General features: G+C 39.7%; 1 protein-coding gene across 6 annotated transcripts in view; it reads right to left on the reverse strand.

The window, feature by feature from the left end:
- Positions 1-19,275, reverse strand: part of LOC136874506 (uro-adherence factor A) — a 177,299-nt gene that overhangs the window by 139,950 nt on the left and 18,074 nt on the right. The window lies entirely within an intron of this gene.

The raw sequence follows: 19,275 nt of genomic DNA on the forward strand, positions 1-19,275 counted from the left end.
TCGGACAGTATGGTGGATTTGCCGTATTTAGTCGCATAGCGACGAGCCGGCGGTGCTTTGCACTTCTGCGCGTGTTTTAGTTTGACCTTGAGAATATGTTTCCCACATTCTGTTCTTTTCATTACGAATCGACTTCATACTTTGGAAAACTTCCCATGTGCAATGGCATTGTTGAAAGTTCATGCATTATCATTAAGTGGATTCTTTCGATTGTCGCGGCCGGAAGGAATGCATTATAACTATGGTTCTTAGTGAGATCAACTGACTGAAGTGTTTATAAACGATTGCTGTGGAATTTTGGTGTGATTTAGTGAAAAATAGTGTTTTACGCACATTTTACTGAAAATTGAAAGCAGTCTGGATGATTGATTTCGGACAATGCCTAAAAATTACCAGAGGCAGAAAGAAGCTGCTTCGAGGGGTAATTACGAACCAAAATTATTAGAAAAAGCTGTACGTGATATTAAAAATGGCAAGTTGTCTTATAGGAAAGCATTTGATTTCTATGGTATGCCTTTGTCCACCCTACAAAATAATGTGCGGAATGTACGTCCAAAAAATGGGAAGACAACCAATGCTAAATGAAGGAAATGCTCAAAGAAGTTCGTCACCCTCCGGCCATGCTCCAACCCAACACAACCTGCTACTTCCCGCCGCTGCCGAAAATAACATGTCCTTCCTGGGAAGTCGATTTTTGGCCGTGACTACCGTCGAGATGAAAGCAGTGCAGAAACAAGAGATGGCGCTGGCTGTAGCAGTGAAAATGAATGCGATGAAGTACACAATGAATGTAATGACGTTGTGGTGTTGCAAGAAGAGGCTTTCCTTGTTGCATATTATAAATACAAGTTGAGGAACAAAGAGCATACGTGCAGTATTGTGGCCTGGCCTGAAATATTTGTTCAAGGGATGTCAATATCAAATACTTGCGCCCATATAAAAACAGCAGAAAAGTATTTGGGTTCCCTAACATCCCTGCTGAGGATGCAATAGCTAAAGAACAAATTTCGAAAATACTTTCAGTCCAAGTTGAGAAGAGAGGAATGTTTATTTTCAAAGAAAACTTATTTTTGATTTATAGGCCGTGACAACTACGTGTTCATTGTATCAACCTTTTTTTTCTCTAAGATTTGTATCGTTTGTAAGAAAATTTATTAAGATTTCTCAGTGGGATCTCTGTACAGTTTATAACTATTAATATTTCAATTTAGACCGGAAAACTTTACATTTACCATCTCAGAAAAATAGATCGATCAGTAACACATTACATTTATCATTACAATGATTTTAACCAGCTAATCATATTTTGGACACCCTCAGAACACTTTAAATATCACGAAACTAAAGCAAAAAAGAACGAAGAATTAAAATAAACGACTATTTATGTCCGAAAACACCTAATACGGTTTTGAAACTTCGGACAACGGTTTAAAGTGCATGTGCGTCCGAAATCACCCCGAAGTATGGGGTGAATTCGGACACTACTTTTTGTTTTCTCAGGAAAACCTGCGTTGGCATATATTTTTCGTTTGTAGGGTAGTGCATTAATTGGATATATTCCTCATTATTAGGATGATAAACAATACAATTTAAGATTCCATTTGTGAGTTAAGATGAAAATAACCCCAAAACCGTCCGAAATCATCCCGTTTGACGGTAATTGAATACACTGTTAATGTATAAATAACCAATCACTTGAACAGCTATAATCTATTAGATCCTCTAGACAGGCCTCAGACCAGGACACATTACTACCACTGCTATGGTAAATGTTACTATTGACATACTTGAGGTGCTGGACAATAGACAAACAGCAATTCTTGTACTGCTGCACATAAGAAAAGCATTTGATACTGTAGACTTTGACATCTTACTGTCTAAACTCTATTCACTTCATTTTTCAGACAGTGCCTTATTGTGGATATATTCCTACCTTCATGACCAATGGCAGTGTATTTCTGATGGTCAGAGCACATCATCATGGCTTACTCTGAGCGAGTGCCATACCACTGGGCTCTTTCCTGCATCCACATCTATTGGCTCGTATGTCCATAGTACCATGGTTTTCACTGTGCAATCTTAAAATTAACCCTACTAAATCTCAAGCACTGGGCAAGGTGGCCATGCGGTTAGGGTCTTGCAGTTGTGAGTTTGATCTGGAAGATAGTGGGTTCTAACCCCACTGTCTGCAGCCCTGAATATGATTTTCCGTGGTTTCTCATTTTCACACCAGGCAAATGTTGGGGCTGTACCTTAATTAATGCTATAGGCTGCTTCCTTCCCACCCCTAGGCCTATCTGTATCAGTGCAACGTAAAGCAAATAGCAAAAAAATCTCAAGCAATATAATATTTCAAGCTCTTCTCAAAAGTTAACCAAGTGATACTTCATCACATCATTTGTGGTAGTAGAATACCACTTAAATCCACAGGGAATTGACTTGGCATTAACATGAATTTAAAAAAAACCTGGACTGCTCATGTTTCAGATAAAATAAAATGAGTATTTTCTTCTCTTCACTCTCCAAAATGCAAAAATATATTTTTCTGGAGAAAGTAAAATGAACAGTTTTCAAAATACATATGTATTTCCTCATTTTGATAATTGTGATATTGTGTACATGGACACAGAAGCTAGCTTATAAAATCAACTACAAGGACAGAGCACATGTGGATGATATATCTACAAAATGATGTACTTCGACCATGTATTGCCATCATTTATTCACCTATCTTGGCCACATCTAAACATGCACTGTACTTACCACACCCTAAATATCCTTCATAAAATACTGAATTATTCACAACCCACCTATCTGAGAAATTCCTTGAATTACTTCTCACACAATGGCAGAAATACTCAAGTATGTAACGCCACCCTTCTTGCATGCTGACCCACAGAACCACCACGTTCACCAACTCCTTCACAATTTTTGCATCACGTAAATGGAACAAATTTCTCAAAAATATTAAAGTACAAACACTTTCAAAAAAGCTGTTTAGGATATCTTATGTTGTAACTAAATTACTAAGCACCTAACAATTAAATTACCTTCTCCTTTATATTCTTCCAGTGTAAGTCGATGACTCTTGTTAAATTCATATAGGCCCATAATATTGATTTAAATAGTGTGTTTTGTCATACTTTTAGTTTAGTTAGTTATAAATAATTTAGTTAATAAATACTTATTTATTTAATTAATTACTTATATAAAAATCACAACAAACCCCATGGCACTACAGCCTTTATAGGCCTTGCCCTACCAAGCAAACACTGCTCAGCCCAAAGGCCTGCAGATTGTGAGGTGACACATGGTCAGTGCAATGAATCCGCTCAGGCTTTCTAGACAGGGGTTACCATCTCACCATCAGATAGCTCCTCAGTTATACGCTGAGTGGATCTGGAACCAGCCTTCAGATCCAGGTAAAAGTCCCTGGTCTGGCCAGGAATTGAACTCAGGACCTCCGGGTGAGTGGCAGGCATGCTATCCCTAGACCGCAGAGTGGCTATTTTACATTAACTTTTTCTTTATACAGTACCTAATATTTTAAACATATTGAGCAACTGAAGCACAATATTCATATTTTGTTTACATATAAAATGCTTTTAATAATATACTACAGGACCAGTGCTGTTCCACAGCATTCATTATAAATAGGTCCAATAACCTGTCTTAATATGAAAATGCTCCATGCTCTGCCCAGTTACTTTTTGGAATGTTTACTCTTAGGATTTGTATTACCTGTGAATTATGTGTGAAGTAAACTTTTGTGAATTTCTTTATTGTGACATTGACTGATATTTTACAAACCTTTAGAAAAATTTGTTTTAAGTCGCACCAACACAGATAAGTCTTATGGTGATGATGGCAACCCAGATTGTCTGGGAAGCAGTTGATCATTTCAGTTACTATATCTTTTTTTTTACAGGCTGCTTTATGTTGCACTAACACAGATAAGTCTTATGGCAATGATGTTACAGGAACGGGCTAGGAGTGGGTAGGAAGCGGCCATGGCCTTAATTAAGATACAGCCCAAGCATTTACCTGGTATAAAAATCACAGAAAACCATCTTCAGGGCTGCAGACACTGGAGTTTGAACCCACTATCTTCCGAATACAAGCTCACAGCTGGGTGCTCCTAACCGCACGGCCAGTATCAAACCCAAATCTGTGAATTCATTACTAATCTCAGTCATTTTTGACATTTCCTTTCTCGCCTCTTCTGATCCGCATGCTGATGGACGCTGAACTTTGACAAATGACATCCAGAGTGTCACATTTCATCCCACTGATGCTGAACTGCATAGATTTGACACTAATATTAGTCGTTTCCAATTATTTTTACATATCACTCCCTCCCCACACCACCCCTAGGAGTGTTAGGTGCATCTTTCTCAAACTGTATTTCTCTCTAGATAGTATTCGGTCATATGTGACCAAGATTGGTTGTAATTGCAGGTTTGCCTTTAGACGCCATCATTTCTAATCGTTTTGGTTCAAAATCTTTACATTAAGATTTTGCTCCTTAACTATGTGCAATCAGCTTAGATGTATTGCAGGCTAGGGTAAACCTTCACCTGCAATTATTAGAGTGATAATGATTTCAATGTATGATTAATCAAAGTTTACTGAACTTAGAGACCTAAAAATGCTTGATGATTCACCAACAGGTAATTCCAGAGAGAATAAAACAAAAATGAAGCAAATCTGTCCAGTAGAATGGACAGATGTACTGGACAAAGCTGTTTCTAGGAAATCTTTTTAGTATACAGATTCCAATTAATATAGTATGGTATATTAAATTAATTATCAAATATTTAGGATCATACTCAAATTTAATTTTAAATAACTTGCTGTAAACTGTACCAGTTTTTTATTATCATTATTAAAAAGAAAACCGAGTATTTGTACTCTGCATTAAAATATAGAAGGGAACTGTTTAAACAACATATGGAAGGAGCCTGGCCCTTTATTTCTCACATCTTTCTGGCACCAGGAAAACCTTTGTTACTGATGTTCTGGTCAGTATCAGAGAGTGTGGAAATGATGCTAGAAAGAACCCTTCTTGTGGTGTTCTGGTGAATGTGAGAGGGTGTGAGAATTTTCCACTCTCATCTAAGAAAATGTGATTACTGCTCTTTTACTTTTACTGAATTTTCGACACAGTGATTTCATCCTGTTTTGAATTGTTATAGAACCAAAATTTTGTAGACTAAGAGCTCTGCAACCTTGCCATGTGCACTTATTGTTCATTTCCAACTGTATCATTTGTTTTCATTTCTTTTCTTCTTAGGTTAACACAGTTTTTAGATTCAATTATGTTTTGTATTAACCCCTGTTTTCACTGAATTTTATTGCAGCAAGTTGTTTATTGCTCCATATCATGATGTAAATATTGTATATTTTTATTTCCATCATGCCTCTCTTTTGTTTTTCCGTTTGTTCCTTCATTATGTTTTTTGGCACATTTTAGCTTGTATTATGTAAATTACTTTTTCACTGAAAATGGCTGAAATGAGTCAAAATATGTTTGAATTTGATTACTCCATCTAATGATGTATTGAATTAGGAGGATATACTTAATTTTACCTTTGTAAAGTGATTGCTGCTTTGTCGAAATTCTGCACGTGACTGGTCATTTGGTTCCTTTGTTCTGGAAGAGGGACTAATAAAAGGTGGGATGGGGGATTATATCCTAAGACACTAAATTAGCGTTTGGCATTCTCATTTTGGTTCTCTGTCAGAGAGGATGTGTCCATTCCAAGCTCTCACTCCAACAGGAGTTTCAGCCTAGGTGATGAGACAAAATCAATTTTATTTTCGTTATCATGTCTTAAATGAACTAATTTCTCTTGCAGGAATTTTATGAGGCAGTCTCATATCTACAATAATTTAATTTAAAACAGCACTTTTCAGCATTTGGGAGCAGGTAATGTTACCATATAAATTGTAATATAAAAATCATCATCGTAATTTTTCTTTATTTGCCTGTTTCCAGTAGAATGGAGCTAACCCACTGCAATAAGGGAGTTGATTATATGGAAGTAATTGCACAGTCATGTTTTCAGAGTCCCCTTGATGCGATTTTAAATAAATAAATTTTGCTAAGTCATTTTCCTTTCATCAACCATCAATTTATTGTGATTTAAAATACCCTTTGGTGATAATTTTTTAAGCAAGATGGCAATTTGTATCAGTAGGGACATCCCTCGGGTTTTGAGGACAGGACTACCAATCCTCACGTGCTTGTGAGTATGGTTGTCAATTTGATTGGTTGCCTTCAGTGTTTTTAAAGGTAGTATCTTAATGTAATATTTATTGTTTTATAGTCCTGGACCTCAATGGCCACCTTATTTGTAAGGCAGGTGATGATTTCAGATTAATAACATAAATAATATCATCAGGTCATTTTGCAAGTGCCGACAAGAACTCAGTGGCAAAAGCCCACTTACAATGGTAATCAGAAGAATAAGGTCTATTTTTTATAAATACAAAATTATTCTGTGTCAGCCCTAGGAAGGACATTTGATGGGGAGAGGTCTGTACCAGGAGGTACACCCCAACAACGTGCATTTAAATCTAGCACCTAAAAGAACTCCTCTACTGGAGAAACTGTGAAATTGAAACTACTCCAACTTAGAAATTTACTCAGAAGATGTCACCACTAAAATATGATATTATTTTGTTGTTGTGAAGTTTCCTGAACTGACTGCACTTCTACTTGCTTTGTTTGCCATTCATCAAGAAGTTTGGACATTCTTCCACAGATGTCACTACTAAAAACTATGATCATGCACCCTGGTGCAAAGTAAAAGAACTTCTGATTTAAAGAAGTTTTGTATTCATAAGTTTTTTCCTAATTGATGTTCATTTATATTTGGGTTGGCAATATGTATCTTTTCTTTCCGCCAGTTTTGAATCCAACCAATCAATAATTTCTGCAATTAATTTTCCACCTATCACTGGCTTCTTTTCCGATTCTGAGTGTCACTTTTGAACTCAACCAATAAAATTCTGTGGGTGTGTCTTGATTATTCATGAATGATCTCGAACCTTCCCTGAGGGTTTATAAACTGCAGATTTTCATATCTCTTGGCCAATTGATCGTCATCTTACTGTGTGTGTGTGTCAAGCAGGAGGCAGGAGGCCTCTTCGTCATCTGGTAGAACTTCTACAAGGTAATGGCCACATAACATCTTTCTTTCTTTCTTTCTTGCTAGATCCGCAGTTTAACCTGACGGAAAGGTCCGAATCATCAACTATGTAACCTACTTTTCTGATTATGTTACTTCTGACGGCTGATGTAATAACTTCATAAAATCTTTAACTGTAAATCAGGGATAGAGAGTGATATACCCTCTTGAGCTCTCCTTCATCTTGGTTTGAGATGCCATGCTTTTGTTTCTGCAATGTATTAAAGTGATTTCCATGCGTGCTACCTCAGTAGTTTGGTTTAGCCCCTGTTTTGTTGGCCAAGCGCCTTATAGGTTTAAAATTTTTGGAGCTCATTCTTCGACTCCATTCAAATTGTACTCGGGCCGTTTATTTAACCTGTTCTTTTTCAATAAGGCCCTGTAGGTGTGTAATAAGATTTCCATTTGTAAATAGTGGCTTGTAAGGCTAGTGATTATTAGATTTTTATGTTATGTTACCTTGAGTAGGCTTCAAAAATGGAGAGCATGTTAGCTCTTTTTCAAATGTTGTAAAAGTGCCTCTGGGAGGCTTGATATTGTAATTTATGGAGCAAGTGCTCCATGTATTAGGGGAGTTCTGCCTATGTATGAAATTTGTGCTCTTTTGTAAATTTGAGCAAGGAGCTCAGGAAAAGTTAAGCGAGGGCTTGAAGCCCACGATCTGTGTATACCACCAATTTTGTCGTTCCTAGAGTTGTTTAATATTGCTACTTGTTCCTGTAAATTGTGAAATTTTGAACTTTGAAAATATAACCTTCAGTTTAAGTTTTAATTAATTTGGACATTGTAGTTAGACCCATTCATCCCGGCACCTTCTTTCACCTCGGCAATCCACGATAAACCCCAGAGCAAGTGGTAGCAGAGTGTGGTTGAATGGGTCTCAATTAAGCCCCTTTTGATGGCTAAACATTGAATATATACCGAACTCTAAGAATTTTCTCAGTCGCTGGGATTTTTTCCTTTTCTAAATTTGCAAATTGCTTTCATCATGTATGGCCCTCGCAAAATCCGCCATCCCGGCTATTTGCGCAAGGAGGAATTGATTTACGAATTGCTTATTAGAAATGTTCAAACTGGAGGCACGGTTGCGGCAGATACAACCAAAGTGAAGGAGTCCCTAGAATTGCCTATTAGTATCCCAACTTTGGGAGAGAAGGTTATTGATGAGGCTCTATCCACTATCATGGACAACACCACCGAGCTAGCTTCTGTAGTAAGTTTTTCTGAAGTGAGTGATCCATCTCCTAACCAACTTAAAAGAGTACAGGCAAGATTGTTTCACTTTTACAATAGAGTTAGGGACCTATTGTCTCTCAACTTAAAAGAAGATCATCCTAAGGGGGTGAGTAATTTAGTTGATCATCTATCAAAAATGTCCAATAAAGTTAGTCAAATGTTAACTGGGGAGCTGCTCCCAAAACCGACCAAGCCACTGTGGTAAACATCGTAAGCGAGGAGGATTCTTCCAAGGGCGAAGTAAGCAGAAAATCTGTAGCAGCGCAACAAACATTTGCCCCGTTAGGAAATGAGCCTGTTCGTCGTACATCCAATAAATCATTCTTTTTAAATAATGCTGTGTCTGAAGCTTCTTTACCCCCTAGGCCATTACCTACTATGTCACCCGGGTTCAGTACTTTGCCTCATCCTTTGGCTATGTTGCTTAGGGGAATTTCTAAGTTTTCTAATAGTTCTACTAATTAGTTATTTCATTTTTAAAACTCTTAGTTGAATTTCAAGATCACGCACTAGTGTTTTCCCTTTCTCACCCTCAAATTCTTCAAATAATTTACCCTTACTCCATCAGCGTCCTCTCTGATGAAATAGTCAAAGCAATAGCTGAGCAATCTTCTATAGGAGACTTCCACGCCCATATCTTAGCTAACTTCATTCCGGCTTGGGCAATGTCATCATTAATTCAAAAATACTATTTCAGAGTACAGCGACTGGATGAAAACCTGGCAGACTTCATCCAAGATATTAAGTTCTACACAAGGGTATTTGCTCTTCATTTCCCAGAAGATCAAATCATGCAGACTATTATGGAAGGCATCTCCCCACCCTATAGCTCATATCAGTGTTTAGCGTCACGTCCTCAAACTTTTACCGCCTTAGAGGCTATGGCGCTGGGCTGAGTGGCTCAGACGGTTGAGGCGCTGGCCTTCTGACCCCAACTTGGCAGGTTCGATCCTGGCTCAGTCCGCTGGTATTTGAAGGTGCTCAAATACGTCAGCCTCGTGTCGGTAGATTTACTGGCACGTAAAAGAACTCCTGCGGGACTAAATTCCGGCACCTCGGCGTCTCCGAAAACCGTAAAAGAGTAGTTAGTGGGACATAAAGCAAATAGCATTATTATTATTAGAGGCTATGGCGGTCTCAGTTGAAGGTGTTAGGTATGCCAACACCTTAAGAGTCGCTAAGGAGCCTCCTCCATCTTCTAATAGTTTTCGGCCTTCACCTCACCGAACTCTCACCACCCGTAAATACTACGCGTGCGGGTCAACGGAGCATCTCCGTAACAAGTGCCCAGTAATAAAATCTAGTGGGAGAAAGAATGGAGAAGGCTCATCACAAGGATGTTTTAAATGTGGCTCGTTTTCTCATATCGCCAAGAATTGCCCTAACGCCAATAGCACCCCTCCTGTTCAACTTCTAGTGCAACCTCTGCAAACTCTAATAATAGGAAATGACCAGTGTCATCAGCTGAGTTGGCGTGTTCATCTTCTCCAGGCTCAGCCCCTGTTAAACCCAGCGAAAGCTCAGGTACGGATTAGGGTTCTTCTAATTTATCATTCGAAGGTCCTAAAGAATGCCTTAGGATTGCAGCGGAGTCCCCTGCACTGTCACCTTTTCTCAAAATCAGTCGTTGTTAGACTCAGGGAGTGTTTGTTCCATCATTTCGGCTGAATGGTATTCAAAATTAAAGTCTGTCAGTAAATTTTCTGATTGTTGTTCGACTTCGGTCCAATACGTTTCGGCAAATTCCTCTCCATTAGAAAAACTAGGTTTCATCTTAGCCAAAATTCAGATTTCTAAATTTACTTCAAAAATTAAATTGTTTGTCGCTAAGCACTTGTCTTGCCCCATAATATTAGGAGCAGACTTCATGTCTCATACCGGTCTAGTGCTCGACATTCAGAGCAAGTTGTGCACTTTCAAATTTGCTAGTAACTGTAAAATTCCTTTGCTTAAGTGTAATACTGCATCATTTTCATCTGTTTCGCCTACCCAGGATGAGATGTTGTTAGACCTTAGACATCTGCCTGAGGAGCAGGCTGATAGTATTCGTAAGTTGTGTCAGTCGTTTCCTGATGTATTTTCTGATACTCTTGGTGTTACTGACCTTATTGAATATAAAATTGAGGTTACTGATTCGATCCCGGTTAGATTTCCACCTTATAGGCTATCTCCTCCTAAAATGAAGGCTCTTAAAGAGATCATCCACCAGATGTTAAAAGATGGTATTATTTGACCTTCCAAGTCAGTGTATTCATCGCCCATTTTTCTGGTTCCGAAAACCCAAGGTGGCTTCAGGCCTGTGATTGACTATAGTGCTTTAAATCAGAAGGTGGTGTTACAATCTGTGCCTCTTCCCTACCTTCACTCCTGTTTTTCATGGTTTTGGAAAGCTAAGTTCTTCACCATCTTAGACCTTAATCAGGTGTACAATCAGATCCCTCTAGCCAAAGAATCAAAATGACTAACAGCTTTTGCCATGGATTGGAACTTGTATGAGTACAACCGCGTGCCTTTCGTGCTCCGTACGGGGACAGCTGTGCTCACGAGACTGCTAGATAGGATCTTCTTGGATATCAAATTTAAATACTTGTACCATTATCTTGTGGTACAGGTTTGTGGGTTACTGTAGTCACGTCCTAGTTTGTGAACCATGGGCAAGGGCTGAGTGGCCTAGTAAGTGGTCCTGAGAGTCGGGATACCAGTTGCCATGGAATGGGAGTGGGCATCTCGGACATATTCTGAGTCATGGCCCTCCTTGTGTTCAGGCGGCTAGGACTATACAATTCACCGGTGGTCCATAACCCATTAGAGGAGAGATTCTCACTTGGACTATGTGCAGGTAGGGTAGCATCCTGCTTCATGAATTTACCGAGCTCTGAACATTTAAAGCAAGCCTCGGACCTATGGGAGTAACGGAGTCCCACTCCCATTTGACAGGCGAGGGACTCCTTGGAAACAACTAGGCGAACGAAATGGATTCGATGGGGAGCTATCAATATTAATGGGGCTTATGGAAGAAAGAAAGTAGAACTGGCTGAGTCATCAAAGAGGATGCATTTGGATGTGGAGCAAGTGATATTTGGGTAAGGGGAGATAACGAGGAAGAAATAGGAGATTATAAAGTGTACTTGACGGGTGTTAGAAAGAGAAGGGCAGAGTCTGGGGTAGGGCTCTTTATCAGGAATACCTTTGCACGCAACATAGTTTCTGTTAGGCACGTAAATGAGCAAATGATGTGGGTAGATTTGTCAGTTGGAGGAATTAACACTAGAATTGTGTCCGTGTATTTACCATGTGAGGGTGCAGATGAGAATGAAGTTGACAAGTTTTATGAAGCATTGAGTGACATCGTGGTCAGGGTCAACAGCAAGGATAGAATAGTACTAATGGGCGATTTCAATGCAAGAGTTGGGAATAGAACTGAAGGATACGAAAGGGTGATTCGTAAAGGTGGGGAAGATATGGAAGCTAATGGGAATGGGAAGCGATTGCTAGACTTCTGTGCTAGTATGGGTTTAGCTGTTACGAATACATTCTTCAAGCATAAGGCTATTCACCGCTACACATGGGAGGCTAGGGGTACTAGATCCATAATAGACTATATCTTAACAGACTTCGAATTCAGGAAATCTGTCAGACGAATAAGGGTAGAAAATCTCAAGGATGAGGAAATTAGACAGAAGTACATGGATAAGATTAGTGGGAAGTTTCAAACAGTAGACAGTAAGCAGGTTCAGGATATAGAAAGTGAATGGGTGGCATACAGGGATGCTGTAGTAGAAACAGCAAGGGAATGCCTAGGAACAACTGTGTGTAACGATGGGAAAAGGCGAACACCTTGGAATGATGAAGTGAGAACAGCTTGTAAACGTAAAAAGAAGGCTTATCAGAAATGGCTCCAAACAAGGGCCGAGGCAGACAGGGATTTGTACATAGTTGAAAGAAACAGAGCAAAACAAATAGTTGTTGAATCCAAAAAGAAGTCATGGGAAGATTTTGGTAACAACCTGGAAAGGCTAGGTCAAGCAGCAGGGAAACCTTTCTGGACAGTAATAAAGAATCTTAGGAAGGGAGGGAAAAAGGAAATGAACAGTGTTTTGAGTAATTTAGGTGAACTCATAATAGATCCCAGGGAATCACTGGAGAAGTGGAGGGAATATTTTGAACATCTTCTCAATGTAAAAAATAATCCTGGTGGTGTTGCGAACAGCCAAGCTCATGGGGAGGAGGAAAATGATGTTTTTGAAATTATGCTTGAGGAAGTGGAAAGGATGGTAAATAAACTCCATTGTCATAAAGCAACAGGAATAGATGAAATTAGACCTGAAATGGTGAAGTATAGTGGGAAGGCAGGGATGAAATGGCTTGACAGAGTAGTAAAATTAGCATGGAGTGTTGGTAAGGTACCTTCAGATTAGACAAAATCAGTAATTGCACCTATCTATAAGCAAGGGAACAGGAAGGATTGCAATAACTATCGAGGTATCTCATTGATTAGTATACCAGGTAAAGTATTCAGTGCCATCTTGGAAGGGAGGGTGCGATCAGTCGTTGAGAGGAAGTTGGATGAAACCCAGTGTGGTTTCAGACTACAGAGAGGCTGTCAGGATCAGATCTTCAGTACGCACCAGGTAATTGAAAAATGCTACGAGAGGAATAGGCAGTTGTGTTTATGTTTCATAGATCTAGAGAAAGCATATGACAGGGTACCGAGGAAAAAGATGTTCTCCATACTGGGGGACTATGGAATTAAAGGTAGATTATTAAAATCAATGAAAGGTATTTATGTTGACAATTGGGCTTCAGTGAGAATTGATGGTAGAATGAGTTCTTGGTTCAGGGTACTTACAGGGGTTAGACAAGGCTGTAATCTTTCACCTTTGCTGTTCGTAGTTTACATGGATCATCTGCTGAAATGTATAAAATGGCAGGGAGGGATTCAGTTAGGTGGAAATGTAATAAGCAGTCTGGCCTATGCTGACGACTTGGTCTTAATGGCAGATTGTGCAGAAAGCCTGCAGTCTAATATCGCGGAACTTGAAAAAATGTGCAATGAGTATGGTATGAAAATTACACTCTCGAAGACTAAATTGATGTCTGTAGGTAAGAAATTCAACAGAATTGAATGTCATATTGGTGATACAAAGCTAGAACAGGTCGATAATTCCAAGTATTTAGGTTGTGTGTTCTCCCAGTATGGTATAATAGTAAGTGAGATTGAATCAAGGTGTCGTAAAGCTAATGCAGTGAGCTCGCAGTTGCGATCAACAGTATTCTGTAAGAAGGAAGTCAGCTCCCAGACGAAACTATCTTTACATCGGTCTGTTTTCAGACCAACTTTGCTTTATGGGAGCAAAAGCTGGGTGGACTCAGGATATGTTATTCATAAGTTAGAAGTAACAGACATGAAAGTAGCAAGAATGACTGCTGGTACAAACAGGTGGGAATGAGGAGATAAAGGCTAATTTAGGAATGAACTCGATGGATGAAGCTGTACGCATAAACCGGCTTCGGTGGTGGGGTCATGTGAGGCGAATGGAGGAGGATAGGTTACCTAGGAGAATAATGGACTCTGCTATGGAGGGTAAGAGACGTAGAGGGAGAGCAAGACGACGATGGTTAGACTTGGTTTCTAATGATTTAAAATATAAGAGGTATAGAACTAAATGAGGCCACAACACTAATTGCAATTCGAGGATTGTGGTGACGTTTAGTAAATTCACAGAGGCTTGCAGACTGAACACCGAAAGGCACAACAGTCTATAATGATAATGTATGTATGTATGTATGTATGTATGTATGTATGTATGTATGTATGTATGTATGTATGTATGTATGTACCATTATCTTGATGATGTCGTCGTATTTTCTGAGCCCTTTGAAGAACACCTTGATCATCTAAAAGATGTCCTTAATCGCCTTCATAAGGCAGGGTTGACTGTGAAGTTATCTAAGGTAGCTTTTGCTAAGCCTTCTAGGGCACAATGTGTCGCCCGATGGCGTTTCGATCTATCATTCTAGGACACAGGCCATCCGTGATTTCAAATCAACTAAGGACGTCAAAGGTATTGCCAGGTTCATAGGCATGGTAAATTTCTTCAGGAAATTTATTCCTAACTTCGCTAACAGAGCGGCGCCCTTGAATTTACTTCATAGGAAAGGCATCAAATTTGAGTGGGGGCCGTCTCAACAAGCCGTTTCGAAGAACTGAAATTAGCTCTTTGCAATGCCACTGTCCCTGTTATGCCTGATTTCTCAAAGAAATTCATTATTCAAACCGACGCCTCGTTGGCGGCCGTGGCTGCTGTGCTTCTTCATGAAACTCAACTCGGAAGGCGACCCATCGCCTATGCATATAGGACACTATTGGCTCAAGAAGCCAAGTATTCCATCTATAAACTTGAGGGTTTGGCAGTCTTATTTGCATTAGAGAAGTTCCGCCTCTATCTGGAACATGTCAAGTTCGACCTGGAAACAGATTACCAAGCATTAATTTGGGTCTTAGCTAGGCCGTGTCGCACTGGTCGTATAGCTTGCTGGACCATCAGGATTTCGGCCTTCCAATTTGATGTTAGGCATACCACAGGATCTGAAAATGTTGTTGCGGATGGACTAAACCGCATGTTTGCTCATGATGTGGAGACCTCTGAACAGGAAGACAGGTCTTCTCTTCCCACGCCCATACCTTCGGGTGTAAATGCCATTCTAACTGATGCCCCCATGTTGTTTAGGGATATTGAAAAATATCAACGTGAAGATCCAGTGCTGGCCCTTATTATGGAAACCCTTTCTTCTGGGGAACATGTCGTCCCTTATGTGTTGAGGAATGGGGTTTTATGTTGCCTGTTGAGGCATGACCAAAAGAAGAAAATAGTGGTTTCAGCCGTGCTTGTACCTATGATCTTCAAGTACTATCATGAGACTCCATTAGGGGGGCATTTAGGCATCTTCAAAACTTGAGAAAAGATCCAAGAGATGTTTATTTGGAAAGGTATGGATGGTGAAATTTGAGAATTGGTAAAAGCTTGTAAATCTTGCTTGCTTAGTAAGCCCATCTTGTCCACTAAGATAGGTCTACTATCTTCTCATCAAGCGTTGCACTCCATGGAACACCTCTATATAGACTACATCGGACCCTTCCCCCAATCAAAGGGGAACGCCAACAAATTCATTCTCGTGTGTGTAGATGGTTTCACTAGGTTTTCCTGGTTATTTCCGACTAAGCTGGCTACCGCTCAGTCCACCATTTCTTGTTTAAACACCATCTTTGCTTCTTTTGGTCCATGTCAATATGTAGTTTCTGATAATGCTAAGGCATTTACATCTAACCTCTTCCGCAAATTCTGTTTTGATCTGTCTGTATCACATGTACTACATCGGCGTATTATCCTCAACCATCTCTGGCTGTGCGCGTCAGTCGTAATCTGAGATCGGCTCTCATTGCATATCATCACGATGATCATTCCAGGTGGGATACGTCCCTGCATTGGTCGGCCTTTGCTTTGAATTCAGCAGTTTATGAATCTCATAAGTTCACTCCAGCTTCTCTGATGTTTAAGTGCTTAACACGCCGCTCTTTAAGCTTTGGTCACTTAATGATATCTTACCAACACAATAGATCCCGATAATATTAGAGATCTATGGAAGAAGGCTAAGGCCAATCTTAAGGTGTCACATGCAAAGGTTAGGGAAGGATATGATCGTGGATGGAAGCCCACCAATTTAAAAGTCGGAGGTCAAGTCATGGTTAGGAATTTTGTTCCCGTTGGCAAGCTGCCCTCAGATTTCATGGGCCGTGCATCATATTGGATTTCCTGACTCCCGTTGCATTATTAGTGAGCAATCCAGCCACAGAGAAGATCTTTAGAGACCACCCCTCTCAGATTAAACCTGTATAATTAGTTTTTTTGATATTCATAGCTGCTAATATTTAGCAGGAGTTTGAAGGTTATATATATTTTTTAAACAATCTCTCGAGGCCTTCTGCCCCGACTATCTTATTATAGTATGTATATGATCTGTATGTACAATCTTCCCCTCTGGTTTTCCTGCTGTCAATTCCCTTGTGGCCATTACGAAGCCCCCGTCTGCCACATATCCACACCATGGGCAAACAAACTCCTCCTACGCCGCCCCCCCCTCAGCATCACCAATAAAGATCGCACTCTCAAAACTCCAACAACACTTTTCTGTTGCCGAGATCTTACTGTTTCAGTGCCCCCTCAGCCGTTTGCCACCGTACTGCACCCGAAGTGGGGTACGGGCCCACTCCACTCCCGTGAAGTCTCCTCGGGAACGGCGCGCGAGGGTCCATCTTTCGGCAGAGGCTGAAGTGCGGTGCCCCTACCGCCAACTCATCTGTGGACTGTGTATATACTTCTAATCTGCAGCATCCATCACCATGACTACCCCTCTCATAGTAGCGGGAGAGTTGTATCTGAGGGTACTTCAGGGGTCCGGGTGATCTCTACTGGATATCGGCAGTGGCGGCAGGACTTGCCGTCAAATTTATCAACATGTATTTCATATTCTGCTACAACAAAGACACTCTAAAGCTGGAGTTTAACAAGTTTCTACCTATCAACAAAACAAAACTTAGAAATTTTCTTTAACTGGAAATAATTTTTCAAAATTATTCTGTGTCACCCCTAGGAAAGACATTTGGTGGGGAGAGGTCTGTACCGGGAGGTACACCCCAACGCCGTGCATTTAAATCTAGCACCTAAAAGAACTTCTCTACTGGAGAAACCGTGAAATTGAAACTACTCCAACTTAGAAATTTACTCAGAAGATGTCACCACTAAAATATGATATTATTTTGTTGTTGTGAAGTTTCCTGAACTGACTGCATTTCTACTTGCTTTGTTTGCCATTCATCAAGAAGTTTGGACATTCTTCCACAGATGTCACTACAAAAAACTATGATCATGCACCCTGGTGCAAAGTAAAAGAACTTTAGATTTAAAGAAGTTTTGTATTCATAAGTTTTTTCTAATTGATGTTCATTTATATTTGGGTTGGCAATATTTATCTTTTCTTTCCGCCACTGCCGTTTCAATCCTATATACTCCCTGCTCTATGCTATGTGGTTAACATGCTTCTCAGCGTGAGCTCTTAGTGTCACGAACCTCCGCTAGGGGCGCCAGCTAACGCACCAAACTTATCTCCGTACCCACGTTATTGTGTTACAGTGCGTTTGCATCAAACATTTATGTGTGTGTCTCTGGTTGTAAAATGATTAATTGTTGTGTTCCTCTCTGTATATCAAAGCAGGAAATCCAAATTCTTCAGGTGTGAGGACTCCTGTTATCTCCCTAAGTAAAGGACTTTGGGAAAATTGGCCTGACACTTTATCAAGGCAAGGATCAACCAAGGGTAATCAATATTCCATCCAATTATTCTTGTGTTTGTAGCCTGAATTTTTGAGATGGAGATAGAAGATAAAACTAAAAGAAAAAAAAAAAAAACGGTATTGAAGCAAGAGAGAGTGCCTAGTCGGTCTTCAAAGTGTCCCCATTATCTTAAAACAAGAAAAATAGCTCCACGAAAGATCAGACAGTGACAAGATATTTCTTCGGAAGAAATCTGTAATGAAATAAGCTCTTCAACCACAGGAAATACATTGGATGACGAGTACGAAATTCATTTGAACAACGATGTATCAATCCAAGTCAATATTCCAACGAGTAAGAATTACAGCAGTGATGAGAAAATCAGACATTAGAGGCTCCAATCAAGAATTCTGAGACTGCGATAACAGCTGATGACTAACCATAATGAAGTTAAAAGACTACAGAGACAATTCAAAGAAAACCCAGAAACTGATCGTCTGAATAACATAAAGACATCAGCCAAATTTAAAGGAAAACTGACCGTTTTTTTAAATCAAATCCATAATTTTCCCAAGAAAAAATCCGGGCAGTCAGAACAAATCAAGCGGTACTATGTGGCGTGGGGAATAGTATCCCAAACGTTCACGAATATGGCAGGACTCCTCGTCTAGTGTCATCTCCGTCACAAAGTACTCTAGACTGGTAGCCTAAATGGAAAATATTGATAGTGTTTGTCTGGATTTCCCAATTAGTGAAGGAAAGACTTAGAGTTGAATGTAAAACTCTCAGACCAAGAGAGAGGAGTGTAACAATGATTGCCGATTAAATGGCTAGTTAGGAACGGCTCTTCTACAACCAAACCAGTGACAAGTTCGTTTGCGTGGTCAATGTTGAAGGTGTATGCGGTACAGATATTGTAAAATCTCCTGTTCTCGTGAATAAACTGTTGCGTTTCCTTGTAATCCGACTTTCAAAGTAGTTCTGTAGTCCTGCTGCTTATTTCCTCGTCAAAGGCTTTTAGTTCAGTAATGATTACTGTAATGCCTTTCGGCAAAACAATCCAGATTGTGTGCATTTCTATTCACTAGCAGACAAAATACTTACAATTGTTCAATGATGATTTCATCGAATACGTTAAAATAATTTGGTTGGAATCAAAACGTGAAAAACGTATCTGACTAATGAGACGGCAGATGCTGTCTCGCTAACTATGAAATCTATAGTGGAATGTGTGTCTTATCTGTTACAAAATTGGTTATTTTATGTTCTCACTAGATGATTTTCTGGAGACACAATAGAAGTTCTATTTAGTTCAGTGAGATTGGGTGGTGGTTTTAATTACATGACGAATGCACGCACCACATTGTGTGCTATAAAACATATTCTGAAAACTGGTCATGAACAAAGGGTCAGCAAAATAGTGATAGAAATATTTTTGCGTCCACTGCTGGTAAATAACAGTAAGAAGAGGACTGATTAGGTGCTCCGTTACTCGTGTCGAGAAAATTCTAAAA

Source organism: Anabrus simplex, chromosome 5 (genome assembly GCF_040414725.1).
Source record: "Anabrus simplex isolate iqAnaSimp1 chromosome 5, ASM4041472v1, whole genome shotgun sequence".
In the NCBI taxonomy this organism is placed as follows: Eukaryota; Metazoa; Arthropoda; class Insecta; order Orthoptera; family Tettigoniidae; genus Anabrus; species Anabrus simplex.